A 15834-nucleotide genomic window follows, 5' to 3' on the forward strand; every position below is an offset into this window, starting at 1 on the left:
AAGCTCTTGAATTTATGGTGTAAAATTGTTTATCTTTACCATGCCCCTTATCATTATGTAATGTTCCTTTTTATTCCTTTTTACGAAGTCTATTTTACTTGATGTCAATGTAGTCAATAGAACTTCCTTTGTAAAAATTAAAACAATTATTTTGTTATTATTATTTTATTAAGCTATATTGACAATAGAACTTTTTTTTTGCTGCTACTTTAAACAAATTTAAGTATAATTTACCTATGTTAGTTCCAGGTGTACAACACAGTGATTTGGTATTTATGTATGTTACAAAATGGTCATCATGATAAGCATGGTTACCACCTGTCACCACACAAAGTTATTACAGTATTATTGACTATATACCCCATGCTGAATAGAACTTTCTTATAATTAGTGTTTGGGTGGTATATTTTATTCCATCCTTTATTTTTAATCTATCTGCGTCTGTGTATTTAAAGTGTATATCTTGTAGACAGCATGTATTTTGGTCTTGATTTTTATCTAGTCTATCAATCTTGGGCCTTTGAATTGGAATGGTCATTGGTAGATTGGGTTCAAATATATCATCTTGATATTTATTTTCTATTTTTTCCATCTGTTCCTTGTTTCACTTTTTCCCTGCCTTATTGTGTATGAGTTCAGTACTTTTTAGAATTCCATTCTATCTTCTCTGTAAGTTTAGTTGCTGTACCTCTTCGTTTTACGTTTTCAGTGATTGCTCTAGTGTTTGTAATATACGTTTAACTTACCAAGTCTACTTTCCATTAATATTATACCAATTTACGTTTGATGTGAGATCTTACGACAGTATAATTCCTCTTCCCTTCCTGTCCTTTGTGCCAGTGTTGTTATATATTTTACTTATACATACATTATAAACCCCACAGTATACTGTTATTTTTATATTAAGTAGTCAGCTACCTTTAAAAAAATGAGAAAACATGTTCATTTTTATCTACCCACATATTTAGAATTTCCAAGACTCTTCATTTGCTTGTGTAGACCTCATTTCCATCTGATATTTTCCTTTAGCCAGAAGGGCTTTAGTTAATAATTCTTATAATGCAGGTCTGCTAGTGGTAATGAATTCTCTGTTCTTTTTTTAATCTGAAAATTCTTTATTTTGCCTTTACTTTTGAAGAATTCTGTCACTTGATATAGAATTCTGGGTTGATAGTCATTTTTCCTTCTTCTTTATACATTTTAAAAAATATTTATTTATTTATTTATGGCTGCATTGGGTCTTCGTTGCTGTGCGTGGGCTTTCTCTAGTTGCGTTGAGCCGGGTCTACTCTTCGACGCAGTGCACAGGCTTCTCATTGCGGTGGCTTCTCTTGTTGCGGAGCACGGGCTCTAGGCACGTGGGCTTCAGTAGCCGTGGCACGCGGTCTCAGTAGCTGTGGCTCATGGGCTCTAGAGCGCAGGCTCAGTAGTGGTGGCGCATGGGCTTAGTTGCTCTGCGGCGTGTGGGATCTTCCTGGACCAGGGCTTGAACCCGTGTCCCCTGCATTGGCAGGCGGATTCTCAACCACTGAACCACCAGGGTAGTCCCCTTGCTCTTTATACATTAGAGATATCATTCCATTGTCTTCTGGCTTGCGTGGTTTCACTTGAGTAGTCTTTATAATTTTTAGTTATGTTTCCCTGTAAGCAATGAGTATTTTTTCTCTGAAGATTTTCTCTTTAACATTGGTTTTCTTAAATTTGATTATGATATGCCTTGATGTGATTTTCTTTGTATTTATCCTACCTTGGGGTTTGTTGAAGGTTTTGGATATGTCAATTTATATTTTTAATGAAATTTAGAAAACTTTCAGCTATTACTTCTTCAAATAATTTTTGTGTGCTTTTTCTTTGGGGACTCTAAATTACACCTTTGGTAGACAACTTAATACTGGAATGTGACCCACTCCAGATATTCTGACTTAATTGGTCAGAGTAGGAGTGTTAGTATTTAAAAAATTTTCCCAGTTAGTTCTAATGTGCACGCAGGGTTGAAAGCCACTGACCTCATCCAACCTTCCCAAGTTAGAGCTGAGGCCACTGAAGCGAAGCATGGTTAGAAGCAAATGTAGGTGAGATCACAGTCTGTTGCAAAGCCCACCTAAAACAGAGTACAGGATATGTATAATACCTTATATCCTCCCAGGAGACTGTCTCTTGGCATCCAGGTATTTGCAATTGTGTCAGGAGGTCTGCAGTGCATTTGAATTCAAGATGTACATCCTCCAAACTTAGTAGCTAAGGCCAACCCATTAGCTATGCAAAACTGTGGATTTCTGCAGTCCCCAACTCATTTAAATCAGCCTATTACCACTATAGTGCCCACATATAGACCTGGTATGACTCATTGATTGGTTTTGATCAAGTTGATGAGAATTCTGCTATTTAACAGACTTCAGCACTCTGGAGAACCCCAGGGCATATTCTGCCAGTGTGCCTATCAATTCCATTTCCAGGTTTACATCAGCAAAGATGTTCTCAGCTTGGTTTCTGTCATTCTATGCATTAAAAAAATAGTGCTTTCACTGAACCAGCAGGAGGCAAATATTATCTAGATTTTGATACTGAGTAGCATTCTGAGATTTATTGATTCATGTTCAGAATTTCAGGGATTCTATATAGGATTCTTTGGTGAGATCCTTAGGTGAGAATTTTTTCTTTCCCTTTTTCCCTCCTTCTCTTCCCCTCCTCTCCCTTCCTTTCCCCCTTTTCTCTCTTTCTCTCTCCGCTTCCCTCTCTTTCTTCTTTCTCTTTTTAAATTAACCCTAGGTTGGTCACACCTGGAGTGGTGAGACGCCTCTGCCTGGGGACCACATGCAAGTTAGTAGAGAACTGGATTATTCCAGCGCTCCTTTCCTGCCTTGACAGTTTTTCTAATTCCATAACGCCCCTAGATGATCCTTGGCTGATACCCAGTTTCAGATTTTAGGCTGATAGTAGCAGCCAGATGACTCCCCTCTCTGCCCCTCTCTCCACAGCACACTCCTAGCTTTTGCTTGGGCTTTGACTCACTGTTCGGCTTAGACAAACCCACTCATCGAGCTGGCATTTTACAGGTGGCTGAAGACAGATGCAGAGAGTGAAATCAAAAAGTGATGGTTAACACTTATGAAGTGTGTATAACTGTTTTAAGTGCTTGACCCTCAGAGCCAGGCTATAGACAGGCACTAAACATTACCCTCATTTTATACAGGAGGAGGCTCAGGCACAGAGGGATTAAGTAACTTTCGGAAGAACATGATAGATAAGTAGCAGACCTGGGATTTGTACCGAAACAGTTCTTAACTAAAGCTTAGAGACTTGGTCTTAACCACTACCCGACTGTCAGAGGACAGCCCTGTGTTTGGATTAAGTAGGTGGCATCTGAATACCATGCTTCGAAGGACCAAAAGGCATTGCCCCTGATACCCTGTCATATGTCTATAACCTCCTCTATGAGCTCCTGCCTTTGAATAAGGCATCACTTACAGTTTCTGCATTCAGATGGACTCTGAATGCAGAAGTCCTCTACTTTCTAATTTGTGGCCTTGGACCTCAGCTTCCTTATCTGTAAAATGGGGCTACTAATACCTTCTTCAGAGGATCATTGTAAGGATTCAGTGAAATTGTGTATGTAAAGCACCTGGCACAGAGGACCCACCATTTATTAAGGGATGGAACCACGGGGGGAAACACTGTGATCTGCTGATTGGCATCAGTGAAGAGCCCCAGAGAATGGAATATGGGCAGATGTTTTATTTTTAACTTTTTATTTGAAATACAAATTTGCAAATATAGTACAGAAAGTTTCTGTGTACCCTCCTAGCTTTTCCCAGTGTTAGCATCTTACATAATTTATAATTACTAAAACCAATAAATTAGTATTGGGAAACACTAAACTATAGATTTCTTTCAGATTTCACTGTATTTTTCATTCATGTCCTTTCCCTGTTCCAGGATTCAGTCCAAGACCCCATGTTGTATGTAGTGGTCGTGTCTCCTTAGTTCCTTCCAGTCTGTGACAGTGCCTCAGTGTGCCCTTGCTGTTCATGACCTTGACCCTTTAGAAGGGTACTGAGCAGTTATTTTATAGGATGCCCCTCAATTCGCATTTGTCTGATTTTCCCCTCATGATTAGATTGAGGTTATACTTTTTTGTCAAGAATACCACATATGTGATGCACCTTTCTTAGTGCATTGTATCAGGGGCCAGGTGGTGTCTATATGTCCCATTACTGGTGATGTTAACCTTGATCACGTGGTAAAAGTAGGCGTGGCTGGGTTTCTCCACTGCAGATTGCTGTGTGTGTTTTGGCCTTTGTGTTGATAAATATCTTGGAGGAGATACTTTGAGATAATTCAAATATTCTATTTCTCCTCAAATTTTCACCCATTAATTTTAGCACCTTGTCTATAATAATTATTACTGTGGTGCTGTAATGGTGAATACTTACATTTCCCTCATCCATTCTACATTTATTAATTGGAATTCTTCCATAAGAAAGAGCTGCCCCCATTTACTTATCGATTCAGTTATTTATTTATAACCATATGGACTTGTGGGTATTTAGTTGATGAATGAGTTATAATTTGGCATTCTCATTATTTATTTTATTGCTCACACTGTCCCAGCCTTGGCCTTTCAGGTTGTTTCCTCTGTCCTTTGGCCCTGTGGCCAGGGTTTATGAAAGCCCGGAGTTCACCTTGGGGCAGCAAGGGCCAGGCTGTGAGAGGGGGCAACTTGAAGGGGAGTAGAAGTGAGAGGGGAGATGGTGGCACCCGAGACCCCTTCCCCATATAGAATCTGCTTCTCTAAGACCCATTCAATTCTGGAGTTTCATTGGACAGCCCTATTTCCCTGCTCCATTCTACAGCTGAGCAAATCAAGGCCCCAGGAAGGGAAGGGGCTGTTGGGGGCCACTGAGCAAAAAGCTGGGTGGGTGGTGAGGTGGGAGGGGTGACCTGAGCTGGAGCCCTGTGCCTGCCATCCTAGGCTGGCCCTGGGCCCCCATGCGGTACCTGTTTGCAGGGCAGCCTGTTTCAGGAGCTGGGCAGCGAAGGGCTGAGGGAAGTGAGCTCCATCAGCAGAAACTCAGGAAACAGGAGGCTTCTGGTGCAAAGTCTCTTCGGGAAGCCCTGGGGCTATTGGCGCTGCTCCCTCTCCTTTCTGCCCAGCTGAAAGGGAGGCCCAGCTGAAAGGGAGGGGTTTTCATTGCCAAATCCCCAGCTCCGGCTCAGTGGGGGCCTCTAATCCCCTCCTGGCTCAGGAGCGTGGTTCAGCCCAGGCCTACTGGAGGTGCCCCCAGAGAGGATTTGTGCAGGCCTGGGAACAGAGCTCCATGCAGCCCCAGGCCCACCCAAGCCAGAGCTGGAATGCTAGCTGCAGAGCATGGGAAACAGGCATAGGGTTGGAGCTGAAAATAAGTTCTGTGAGAGTCAGGGGCTACATTAATAGAGGTCCAGTGGGCAGAAGGAGGGATAGGCTGGTGTGACACACGACACCAGCCTATAGCAACTTCAGTATCTGAGCTCTTCTGGCCCTGACTGTTTGTACAAGCACTAGACCCTGGGCTGAGTGGAGACATACCACACCCAATGAAAATAGAAAACCCTCCTTTCAGTCCTGGAAGCACACGCAGAAAGCAGAGATTGTGAGTTCTGCTGGTCCTTTCTTTTTTTTTTTTTGCGGTACGCGGTCCTCTCACTGTTGTGGCCTCTCCCGTTGCGGAGCACAGGCTCCGGACACGCAGGCTCAGCGGCCATGGCTCACAGGCCCAGCTGCTCCGCGGCATGTGGGATCTTCCCGGACCGGAGCACGAACCCACGTCCTCTCAACCACTGTGCCACCAGGAAGCCCTACTCTGCTGGTCCTTTCTAGTCTACAAGGAGTTTCCTTTCTACAGAGGTGGGGAGAATAGGGGTTGGGGGGGAGGTCTCCATTTTACAGATGCTGCAGATGAGGCCTGAAAGAGAAAGGGATTATGACCTTCTCTGGGGAGTGCAAATGATTCCAGAAAGAATCAGGCTTTCCCACTTCTGAGTTCTGGGGTATTCTATGACCCCATCCTGTCTTTGGGGCCTGTCCTCCCATGTCTGACTCATCTCCAGCCATGGTGAACAGTGCCTAAGACTCAGTAGGTGCTCTGGAAAGCCCTCAAGCATTCCCCATGCTCCTGCAGGGTGGACCATGACCTTGGGTGGGTTGGGCAGAGGAGGGGCCTCCCCCAGACCCATCAGTGTCGAACAGATAGATGACCGAGTGGCGTGAGTGCACGCGTGTGTGCATGTCTGCAGGGCGAGGAAGTGGCATGTGCTTGGAGGAGCCTGCAGAGAGGCACTTGGCTGGATCCCCACCCTCGTCTGGCTCTGGTTTCATACTTCCTTCCCCTGCAGGCCTGGGGAGGCCAAGCTGCACAGATGGCCATCTGGCTGGCACTTTAGGACACGGCCCACTGCTCACTCCCAACCTTCTCTTCCCCTCCTTCTCTGCTTCACTGGCTCTATGGACTCTGAAAGGAGTGCTGGGCCAGGATGGAGAAGCATCAGGGGTGACAGGCAGGGGCCTCAGGCACAGGACTGGGCCATGGTAGAGCTTTGCACCCTCACCACGATCAGATTCTCATTGAAGGGGACTCATGTCCGTGCTGCTCAGGTCCTAAGGCCTGGGAGGCAGGAGGGTCACAGGATGGGGGAGGCCGATGCTGTGCCTACTGAGAAAATTCCACCGATGTGAGCAACCTCCTTGGCTCTATAAATTCCATTCCCAAGAGCCAGTCAGAGGTACTGCAACTCAGCCCCTCCCTCTATCCATACATTCCCCTCATTCATTCCATAAACCTCTCTTGATGCTTATAGCATCCTAGAACCTGTTCTAGGCCCTGGCAGGGCCCCATCATTTATTCAAGATGAATAAAGAGCCATTGGATTTGTTCAGAACCCAATTCTGGCTCCAGAGTTTTAAGAATTGACTGCTGGGGAGGAATAGGGACAATTCCTCCCAAGCATCATTATAGTGACCTGCTCCCTGCAGAGCTTTGTGGGCAGAGGATATAAGAAGGGAGGGGGTGGGAGGTGCTGGGGAAAGAGGTAAGAGCTGGGGGTGGGGCCTGAGTTATGGCCCCAGGTCTGGTGCCTACACACTCTATGTCCTGGTAGGGTTGCCACATTTGGCAAAAACGAAACAAAAACGGGACTCCCAAGTAAATTTATGTGTCAGATAAACAGTGAAAATTATTTAGAATAAGTTTGTCCCTCGCAATATTTGGGACATACTTATACTAAAAAATTATTTGTTCTTTATCTGAAATTAAGACTTAACTGGGCACCCCGTGTTTTGTCTGGCAGTCCTATGGACTGGGCAAGTGGATGGCAGACCCTCTCTGGGAGTCTGTTGCTTCCTCAGCAGCACTAAGGTGAGGAGGGGGGCCAGTGAGAGCCAAGGACCCTCCACCTCCATGGAGGGCAGACTGCCTGTTTCATACTAGCCCCTTGCTCAGTACCACCTGATGGGCAGGATTGATGCCTTCAAAGTGTATGGAGAAAAGTCTGGGTGTTCGATGAGTCAGACCTGCTCTTGTGAGACCTCCATTTTTGTCTCTCCCTGATGGAACAGGTCGGCCTGAGTGAACCACTGGGCGCCATTACATGAGAGAGCCTGCATAGGGGTGGTCCTAGGTCACCAGAGGTCCCCCTACAAAGAAGTCCCAGGCTGTCTGTCCCTCTCAGTGTTTTCCCTGCTTCTAGTTCAACCTTGCCCTTGACTGCCGCAGAAGGAGGCCAGAGAGGGAAGGAGGATTGCCATGGTCACACAGCATGCAGTGGGGAGCCAGAAGCAGCTCTCCAGCCACCCAACACCCTGCCCTGTGCCCCCTGGGAAAACACGCTCCCGGCCCTGCACAGTCTACTCTGAGGGTTCTGTTTGCGGCTATGGGGGTTCCTGCCCAAGAAGGCCTAACGGCGTCTGGGGGCCTCTGCCCAAAGGTGAGTGACACATTGGTCTGAAGCCAGTCTGGCCTGGGGTGTTGAGAACTGCTTTGAGCATGAACAATCCCATATGTCCAACGGCTGATTAGCCGCACAGAGATGGGGAGGGGGAAGATCATGAATAAAGAGTCCGTATTAACCAGAGAGCCAGCGACAGAGGCCCAGCTGAAAGAAATTAAAAGGATGATGTTTTCAAACGCTGCCCTCTGACTGGGGAGTTTTTCTAGCTGGGAGTGGGTGTGTTACAAATTTCAGATGCTAACGTAGTGACAAAAACAAACAAATAAACAAAAGTTGAAATGCAGGAGGCCTCCTGGCTCTGATGGAAATCTCAGTGATGTCCCTCCACCCCCTGCTTCATCCTGTTGTAAAAAAAAATGCAGCTAATAATAATATCTGACAGCAAATCCTTCCCCGCTCTGGATGCTTTCACCCATTGTTCCTTTGGAAGAAAGTTGTCTCTTTAAGCGTCTGCATGTTGGTGATCGTTGGGAGGAAAGAACTAAGCAGAGTTTCCTTTACTTATTTACGTCCCTTTTGCTGAATTCTGATGAAGCACAGGGAGGCAGGCAGGCAGCGGAGCATCTGGCTTCTCAGGAAGATGGCTGTGTGGAGAACTGGGGCCCTGGCTCCAGACTCAGGGAGCATGTGCGGGCTCTCAGAGCAGATGAAGAGTCCCTCTTCCCAGCAACTGGGGCTGCAGCGGAGTCCCCCAGCTTCTCCCCGGTCCTGCTCAGGGCACCCCTGCCCTCTCCTCGGCCCTGGGCAGGCTGTGCGTGGAGCAGGGCGTCACGGACGAGAGCCCTCTTCACACTGGGGCGCAGGGTGGAGAGGGGTATGCGATGTTAAGTCCAAAAGAAGGTGCTCAGGCTGGTGCAGGTCCTAGAAACCACAGGCTCGGAAGGTGGTTGGTAGGATCCAGGGGCGCTTAGTCTGAGGCAGTGGGAGGCGGAGTACTGACACGGGGGGGGCCAAGCCCTGTCTCATCTTGGCACATGTGCAGGGTCGTCGTGGAGCAGAGGGGAGAGACTGTCCTTAAGGAGTGTATGTTGTACCAAAGATGGAAAAGGGAGGCCTCTTTCTATGCTCAGATGACGTCACTCTCCATCAGAATCAGGCGGAAAGTTGGAAGGGTGGCCCTGTAAATGGAGCGAGTTCCCCGTCATTGGACAGGTGGCAGCGAGTGTGCGAGTGTGTGTTTATCGTTCACCCGCCGAATTTGTTCTGGGTTCTGGGCCTGTCCTTGGCATGGCTGGACCCTCCTGTAAGCCTCCAGTTCATCCACACGGGTTTTCGCGCGTTTGCACTCTCGACGGGAGGCTGAGGTAGAGGTCAGGCTGGGTAAACCTCGAACGACTGGCAGAGCCAGAATGCAAATCATCGCTCTTTGGGGGACAAGCTGCTGCCTGGGCAGAGCCTGCTCCGTGGAGATGATGTGGGGGATTTGAGCACGCTGTAGGAGATGGGGCAGGGGCGCACTTCTTCGTCCCAGAGGTGTGACGCAGAGGACCCCTGTAGAGAAAGCCTGAGGGTTTCCTGTCCCCAGGTGATGGGCGAGGCATATGCCCACCTGCCCCCTCTTCCTTCCGCACCCAGCCCCCAGCCGATGGGGCTTTGTCTCTGACACGAGGCAGCCTGGCAGTTGGAACGGTTTGGAGTCTGGCAGCCTAGGGCTCGGGGCTGGTTACTGTATTATCAGCTGGGCACGTGGAGTGGGGAGCCCAGCCCTGCCAGCCTCGGCACCGCCTCCCCAGACGGCACCAAAGGGCTCACGGGGCTGGGGCTGGGCCCTGCCGACACCGACCTCACTTGCTCTGCTTCTCCGCCCCAGTGGGATGGAGTCCCCGCTCCACCTGTAACTCTCCACAGTACCGTGCCGGGGAAGCTTCCCCAGGACAGGGACAGGGACAGGGTATCTCTAACTCCTGACAAAGCCAGGTACCCAGAACCCAAGCGGCAGCATAAAATGTACTTGCTGAATGTCTTCCGATGGCCTGGGCGGGGCATGTTACCAGGAAAAGGCTCCTGAGAGCTGGGGGTGCCGGGTGTTTTGTTCCAGGCGTCTGTGGCTCACTTGCCTGGGCCTGAGCGCTGTCACTTAGCAGTTTGGAGAGGAGGTGCAGCACTGTCGGCCTGGGCCAGGCACACGCAAGCTCTCTGGTCTCGGGGAGAAGCTTCAGGGTGACTCGCTCTGCTCTGCAGCGTCCTACAGCAGCAGCAGCAGCAGCAGTCACGGGACCCCCTGCCACGGCGGCTGCCATGTGGTGGCTGATTTGCTGTGGACCTCGTGTGCTCCTATGAAGGATGGGGTGGCGTGGGGCACAAACCCCGAGTCCACTTCCCGCCACTCTGCACTGTGCAGGCGCTAGAAAGGTCTTCCTTCCGTGGAGCAGAGCATCTGCCTCCTTTTAGCTTCTGCACATTTATCTTGTTTGTGTCCTGTGGGTCCCCCTGCTTGGGGATGGGCCACCAGAGGTTTGAAGACAGGCCCAGCGTTCTTCCTGCCCTGGTCCTGCTGCCCTGCTCCCTCGTGGCCCTTGTTGGAGGGTCTGTATGTGCCTCTCCCCATTTCCTTACCTGTCTCTGGCTTCTCTTCCAGAACTCAGCACATGACAAAGGACCCCCTTCCTTGGTGGGAAACCCATAATGATGCCCAGCCATGCCCCAGGATTGCCCAATCCAGGAGAAAACACACAAACGATGTCATTTCCCTGACCCCACTTCCCCATTCCCAGACTACTGTGGAGCAACTGTATTTTTTAAAGTAGGAAGGTACATTTATTTCCTCTCCAGTAAAACCAGGAAGTTCAAGTAATTTGTGTAAGATCGCACAGCACTTGGTAGTCAGGCCAGTCTTGGAAATCCAGAGCCCGGCCTCTGGCCCTCGTTCCTTCCCCGAGAACCTCTGTGGTGGCCAGCTGCCTCATCAGGTGGGAAGGGCCCGTGGCTGACATGACTGATGACTTAGTGCTGTGTCCACTGTGGGGTGTCCTTGTTGAGAACACAGAAATTGCAGCAGGACCACTGGGGCTTCCCTGGGCCACAGACACACTGGGCCTTTGTCCACCTGGCCAGGATCTAAAGCGGATATGGAAATCGGCTTACAGCAGCCCCTGAAGGCCCTGCAGCCCGGCAAAGCATGTCTGAGAAGGAGAGAAAAAGCAGACACAGCTCAGCAATCCCCCTACCCACAGAGGAAGCCCAGATCACTCAGCAAAGCAGATGCAGAGACCATCTGAATTGCCAGCAATGTTTCCAAAATTATATCAGTCTGGCCTAGTGGCCTGGGGACTGGCAGGGATGCCTGTGGGAGGGGCCGGCTGTCCCCTCTGGGTTCAAGTGAGGAACGTGGCCCAGTGAGCTCCACGTCCTCTTTCATTATAGCCCCTCATGGAAGTAGTTTTTTTTTTTTTTTTTTAGGAAAACTCTTCAGAGCTCTGCCTTTGCGAGAAGCTCTATAAATAACTTGCTGGGAAACATTTCTGCCTGATACTTGCCACCTACAGAGAAAATAGTCCATACGTCAGGCAGTTTGGCATCCGGAGAAGCTCAAAGAGGGCAGCGTGGCGTGCAGCATGCGGGGATGCCTAGGAGTTGGTAGCAGACACAGACGGCGGCAGTCAGAGCTCACGGGTGCTGGCCCCGGATCTGGGTTCAATCTCTGGCTCTGTCACCTACTGCCATATGACCTTAGGAAAGCTGGGTCCCCCCCTGGGCTTTGAGGTCCTTGTTGGCAAATGGGGCTGGTCATGTATGACCTTGTCCTCAAGAAGGTATAGTTGAGTGGGTAGGAACAAAGCACAGCTGGTTCTTGGGTCTTAGGCAGAGTGAAGGAATGGCCCTGGGAAAAGAAAAGAGAGTGGAGTGCCAAGGGGCTGGTAGGGGCAGATTCTTCTCATTTCCTCCTGCTGCCAATCCACTGTGTTCTCCTGGACTTGGGGATCTGGTATCAGGAGGGGAAGCCAGTGATGCACAAAGTCAAGCTAGCACGCTTATTGCTAAGATCGGGAAACCGAGGCCCACCGTGCGGGGCGGGGTGGCGGGGTGGTACGCGTCTGGCCAAGGCCACAGAAAGGGAAGTGGCTGAGTCAGGCCTGACCTGCCGGTTTCCTGGACTCCGCCTGAGAGGGCACTTGGCCTGCAGATGGCTGTAGGAGTCCAGAATGTTTTGCCCCCTTGGCCTGTCCTCTGCATTTCCCCATAAAAGTGACCACAGGCACTGGGGTCAACTGGACAGTGGAGAGGGGGCTCCCAGATTACCTGGGAGAGGAGGAAGAGACCCAGCTTCGCCTGTCTAGGCTGTGGCATGGCTCATGTGGCTTTACCTGCCTCATCTGTGAAATGGGGACATGACTCTGACCTCCTAGGGCTGTTGTGTGCATCAGACATTCATCGAACAGAGATTAGAGAGGTATCGTCTAGTGCCAGGTGCTGCTCCAGAAAGGGGAACTGGTGTGATCTAGATCGGGGATCCATCCTCACGAGGCTCCCTCTCTAGTGGAGCAGGCAGCCAAAAGTCAAGCAAAAAAGGAATAAAGAGGATCCCTTCACATTGAGATTATGATATAACAGAGCAATGTGAACACAAGCGGATTTCCTGGGTGGGTTAGGAGCTGTTTTGGGATGAGAGGGAGTCAGGGATGTATAGCGCATCCCAGGTTGTGGAAATTGCAAGTGCCAAGATCCTGGGGCAGGAACGAGGCCAGCAGCTGGTGTGCACTGGGGGTGGGGAGGGATGCGGTGGAGAAGTATTGGGGCCAGTTATGAGGGCTGAGCCGGGCCTGGCCAGTAGTGGATGCTCAAATGTGCTCAAGCTCGATCTGACATAGGAGGAGGCTAAGGGGAGCCACCGCGGGTACCCCACAGTTTGCAAGCTCAGGCAGGACTGTGGGCAGCACAGGCTGGCGTGTAGCCTCTGTCAGAGCACAGGGGTCAGGTCCAGGCCTGGAGGGAAGGTGGGAGCTGGTGTTTGAGCATGTCTGGGGGTCTGTGAGGTCTCAGTCTGCCTCTGGTGGATGGAGGGAAGGATTAAGGAGGCTAGAGCAGAGCTGGTGAGGCTGAAGGATGGGAGGATGAGAATTGCTACAGTCAGCTGCCCCTGGAGCTCCCAAGACGTCACAGGCATTCTTGGGGTGGCGGGGAACACCAAGTCCCGGGAGTGACATTGCAGAGGGAAGAGAGAAACCTACAGAACAGAGTTGCTTGCTTGGATCAGCAATTCTGAAAGCGTGCTCTGCTGAACACCAGTTCCCTGCAGGGGGCAGGAACAATGCCCTAGCTTAGTAGCCCTTGGCGATTGCATTCCTAACACATACCCCTCCTCTTTCTTTATCAGGGTTTGCGCAGATATAAACCTTTCATGGGTTTCAGGTGAGGCAGGTTTGAGCCCCAGCCCCCTCACAAGGAATAAACCATGATAAGTTTAAGCTGTAAGTTCCCAAACTTTGTTCATTGGTCCTTTGTCTCGGTGATTTTTTTTTTTCACAGTGTGCCTGCTTAGCTAGGCTCAAACAACTTAATATTTATGCTGGAACAACTTATTAGCCAACTGCAAAAACAAAGTACATGAATGGAAAGAAAAGGTAATCATTTAAATTTATTTTTTAAACTACAGTTACGTGCTAAGGGGATGGGTGCACCTGTTGGGCACTGCACAACCTCTCAAACTTTGGATTTGGATTGGACATCACCACCATTTTCCGTTCCACATTGGTTTTCATACAGGGCTTGATTTTTATCACAGCAACCACCAAAAACTGCTTCTCAAGGCTATAGTATCATCAGAGGAATGCAGCGTGAGCTAACGTGGAAACTATGAAGTAACGTGAACTAGTAGCTCACGTGGTGGCCAGTATTGCTGTGTTTCCCTTGAAAATTTTAAATATCCTGCAGCACCCCTGAGTTTTTTGTGGTGGTCTGGGGTGCCTCAGCCCACAGTTTGGGAACGATGGCTCTAAAGCAATCAGCCATTGCTTTGGGCAGGAGTATGTGTCACGACTCTGGCCAATGAAATGGGAAGGAAGGTCTTGGGAGGTTTGTGGGAAAGGCTTACCTCACTCATAAACACATTTGGGAAGGAGGCATCTCCCTCTGCTGCTGGTGGTTATAGTGTCCACGTGGTGGGAGTTCTGGACTTGCAGCTGCCATCTGGGTCCCGTGAGGGTAACTACCCCAAGGAGAACGCTCTGAGGGTGGCAGAGGGGGAAGATGGAGGGGCTCTAGCTTTGGGGATATTGTTTGGTGCCTGCCTCGGATTTCCTGTTGCACGAACGAATACCTTCCCTGAGAGTTTAACCTGTTTAGAACTAGATTTCCTATTACCTGCAGCCAGAAAGCGTCCTACCGGATACCCCAGCAGAAGATGCGTGGGAAACACTGTACTTTCTCTCCTCTGCTTAGGGTCACCTATCAAAGTCTCTGAGAAATCCCACAATTCTCTGCTTACTTTTGTTCAAGGCAGAGTTTGCCAAATTTATTTGACCGAGGAAACCTTTTTTCCATAGTACCTAATTAACATCTGGCAGGACACTTGTGTGCCAAAACCCACACTTTTGAAAGGGATGCCTTGGATCCCTCCTCATAGCTCCACCGCCCCGCCTACCCCGGGAGCCCTGACACACAGACTCCCCTCAGAGGCGCGCCAGGACGCACATGTGTTTCTGTTCGATGGGGGAGACTAAATGAAGCCAGATGTACCTGGCCAGCCCACAGGCCGAAGAAGCAATGATTTAACGTCCCAGCTATGCGGGGATTAGCTTGCCAGAAAGCTCCCAAGGAGGGGTGGGGACTTGCCATCAGTCTGCTAATGGATTCTGCAGAAGTGCCCCTGTGGGCTGTGCATGACTGCCGTGTGCATGACTGCAGTGTGCCTGAGTGAGTGCAGCGCCCACGACCGCTGTGTGCAAGACCGCTGTGCCCCTGACCTCTGTGTGCGTGACTTCTGCGTCCGTGACTGCTGTGTGCACGAAAACTGTGCCCGTGACCACTGTGGCCATGACCTCTGGCCCACGACCTCTGTGTCCATGACTGCCGTATGCATGAACACTGTGTCCATGACTGCTGTCCCATGACCCCTGTGCCCTTGACTGCAGTGACCGTGAACCCAGTGTCAGTGACTTCTCTGTCCATAACCACTGTGTCAGTGACCCCTGTACCCATGACCACTGTGTCCATGACTGTTGTGCCAGTGACTGCTATGTCTGTGACCTCTGTGCCTATGACTGCTGTACCCGTGACCGCTGTGTACAGAGGCTCAAGACCCTCTGGACTCCCCAGAACAAGGTTCCACCCTCGCTCTAGTTCCCCTGCTCAGCCCTCTGGGGCCCCACCCCTATCAACTTGCCTTGGCCTCCTGTTCCCACTCCTACCGCAGCCTTGGTCTCCCTGGCCCAGAAGTAGGAGGACTCTGCTGGCCACTAGGTGTGAGACTCAGGCCATTCCCTCCCCACTCTGGGGCCCAGAGATTATCCAGCACAGTGGTTTCCAAAAAGTGTCCCTTGGGCTTCCCTGGTGGCGCAGTGGTTGAGAGTCCGCCTGCTGATGCAGGGGACGCGGGTTCGTGCCCCGGTCTGGGAAGATCCCACATGCCGCGGAGCGGCTGGGCCCGTGAGCCATGGCCGCTGAGCCTGTGCGTCTGGAGCCTGTGCTCCACAACGTTAGAGGCCACAACAGTGAGAGGCCCACGTACCGCGGGAAACAAAAAAAGAAGTGTCCCTTAGAGCGTGTGCCCCTGATTCAACCAGGACAGCTCTCTATTTACTCTTTTTATCCACTGGGTTCCCACACAGGAATTCACTGGGAGAAAAGGCTTTGTGGCAGGAAAAAAAAGTCTGAAACCACTGATGTTGTCCAGCCGTGCATTTTGCAGAGGAG

General features: G+C 50.1%; 1 long non-coding RNA gene across 2 annotated transcripts in view; it reads left to right on the top strand.

Annotated features, from left to right (window-relative positions):
• LOC111183552 (uncharacterized) overlaps positions 1-15834 on the top strand; it is a 430485-nt gene that overhangs the window by 236941 nt on the left and 177710 nt on the right. The gene's annotated exons all lie outside the window — the stretch shown is intronic.

This window comes from Delphinapterus leucas, chromosome 16, assembly GCF_059928025.1.
Source record: "Delphinapterus leucas isolate spDelLeu-1000000601 "Yukka" chromosome 16, BTC_Dleu_Yukka2, whole genome shotgun sequence".
Classification (NCBI taxonomy): Eukaryota; Metazoa; Chordata; class Mammalia; order Artiodactyla; family Monodontidae; genus Delphinapterus; species Delphinapterus leucas.